We start from the raw sequence: 2,921 nt of genomic DNA on the forward strand, positions 1-2,921 counted from the left end.
TAAATGTGAATTATATCCACAACTCAAAGGCTCCTATTGAATTAATAACCAGTGGTTGAAAGAGTTCAAGAGTGGCAGAGGCCACCAAGGCAGAACGGGCTGCCCTGCAGTGACACGGGCTCTCTCTCAGCTCTCCTCTGGGATGGGGCATGTTGTATCAGGAGACGCATTTGAAGGCCAAAGCTGGAGCACCTTTGACTCCAACTCAGGGACAGCCTGAGTTCGGTCCCTGCTCCCAGGATGCTCTGAGCATTTTGTTTTAAGGAGCCATGGGATAAAAAGCATGAACGAAGGATACCCAGGACTGCCCTGTACCACGCCGGGAGCTTCCACCCTGCGGCCCGAGAGCAGGCATGGCCAGAGGCATTCCTGCCCCCTCCCTTGTGTCAGCACCAACTCTTGTGGGGTGAGTTGGATCAGCCCGCTGAGTTGGCTGAGAACAAATTATTTGCATTTTTGGTATTGCAGGATTAGATTTCAGTTGGATCATTGAGCCAAACCGGCTCTCACCTGCCTGCTGTGGCCAGCACTAGAGAAGTGGGGGACAGGGAGCAGGGAGAGATGTGGGGGCAGAACCAGACTATCCAGGGTCAGAGTGGGCTTACGTGGACTACACAGAGAAGCCAAGGTTTCTTCTGCCTGTTGTACACTTAAATAAAGGTGGGCAAGCTCCATGGGAAGAGAGAACATCCCTCATTAGGTGGGTACAGTTGGGGGAAATCTACTGGAGCCAGGTGGGAAAGCAGCTGAGATGGCAGTAGGATGGCCAGAGCATGATGGACAATGCTGCAAGGTCTCCTCTCTCCCCAAAGGAGGGGACATGGTCCATGCCATTATCGAGAGACCTCATCTCTGAGCAGATTAGGAGCCCCACTCTAGGGAAGAGCTCTGGTGAAAAGAGCAGCAGAAACAGGACATGGCCCACCAGACACCACAGCAAAAGCGACAAGCGGCACAAAAGGGAGGATGTGGGTGAGAAGCTTTCCTTTAGAAATCAGAGGCAGAGAGTAAAACCAACTCTCCCCATGAGAAGAGGAGAGCAGCAGCAGCTTCCAACAGGCCCAAATATCAGAAGGATCTATTATCTGTAAAATCCCATGCTGGTTTCTGAGTCCTGGCAAGAGCGCTCCGTTCATGTGTGCTGGTACCCATCGCAGTAGCAGGAATGAAAGCAACTTGTAAAGAACCAACCTAATCTCCCTAATCCGACTGTATCTCCACCACTCTCCATTTGATTGCATGATGCTCGTTAGACCTACAGTCACGGCTGATAGGTGGAATAGCTGTGTTTTACTGAGTAGCACATGCAATTTGTTAATTTGGGAGCTGGCAGGAGCATGCCGCAGCGGGGCGATGCAAATATTGTTGCTTCCAGCAGTGGCAATAGAGGCTGAAACAGGGATAATGTGCACTGACTGTATCTAGTGTGAACACAACAGGAGCAATCACGCAGGTAATTGGGCTGATTTGTGTCTCTGCTTGACTCTTACCTTATTCTGCATGGAGAGCAGGGGGTTCAGTGGGTTTTGGGCTGGACCCTTACGCAGAAATGGGACGAAGTAGTGGCAGGAGCATGGAGGTAATGATGGGGTTGTTGCTTATTTGAAGTAACTACCGATTCTTAAACACAAAGATCTGTCCAGAAGACCCCATCGCCTGGAGGTCCCTGCCTCCAGCCCAGCCAGATGGTGACACTTCACCACTACTGCGTGGTCCTGGGTGCCGCGTGAAAGCTCTTTGCTCCTCAACCAACAGCCGCCTGCAGCTCCTCAGCTCCATCCCCACATCCCTGCAGCAGGGGTGGGCAGTCAGGCCAACTGCTGAACAGCCAACTACCCTTGTTCATGGGCAACAAGGGGGCTTCAGGAGCAGGGTACATGGGCATGGGGAGACAAATGGCCCTGGCTATGCAGTGCTGGGGAACAGAGGGGGCCTCAACTCCTCAGTTTGTTCTTTTCTTTTCAAAAAAATCCCAAATCCCATTAAGGACCAGATGTTTGAAGGATCTGTGGCCCTGCAGAGCTTTTCTCTACTGCTATTCTACCCCACACACTGATCAAGGACACTTACAGTGATGCTGCTGGCTGTTTATTTGAAATCACCAATCAGGTTGGAAATGGGGTAAAGCTGCAAAACCACATCTTCTGGGTTTATAAACATATGTGTTTCTTCCTTTCATTTACAGCTGTATCCCTTAATCACTGATCACTCACATTTCCCCCTGCCCTCCCCAATCAGACTGAGCTCGCAGTGTGGAATGGGCACTCTCAGCCCCATGGACATCACAGGGATGGAGCCCTGGTAAAACCTTCAGTGGGACACACTCTGCCTCAGGTCATACCCAAACCCCTCCTGGCTTCCTCAAGCCTCTGGTCTGCAGGGAGGTGGACTCTCACGATCACCTGCACCTGGTCATGCTCAGGGGGGCCAAGAGAGATTGGAGATGCTGTCTGACCGAGAAAAAAATAGTCTGAGTCTTGTCTGGCAGTCAAAATCAACAGCTGTGTCTAGCCCTTAGTCTCATCATCCTCTTGAAATGGATCAGCTAATAAATATGTTCTTAATAGGTGGGTTTTTTCCAACCCAAGTTCTCATTTGTTTTACCTGCAGTGGGCTATGCATGTTAGTCTACAACTGTTTCTTGCTGTTCTTTGGCAAGCAGTTTTTCTGCAAGGTGAGAAAGGGCAGAACTGGCTGGTGTCACTCCATGGGCTACCCCATCACACATCTGGCTACTCCATTACCTTTTTCCTGACCTCAAGGCTCCCCCTCTGTCCACCTAGGGCTTCCCCCTCCTCTCCCCACCCAGAATTTACATAGCAGCTGCAAGTGGTCCTTGTTTTGCCTAATTTTAATCTTCTACAAATGAAGGAAGATCATGACCTTGTGCACATGGCAATTTGCAAAAAGGGAGAGGAAAG

The sequence above is a fragment of the Ciconia boyciana genome, chromosome 2 (assembly GCF_034638445.1).
Source record: "Ciconia boyciana chromosome 2, ASM3463844v1, whole genome shotgun sequence".
In the NCBI taxonomy this organism is placed as follows: Eukaryota; Metazoa; Chordata; class Aves; order Ciconiiformes; family Ciconiidae; genus Ciconia; species Ciconia boyciana.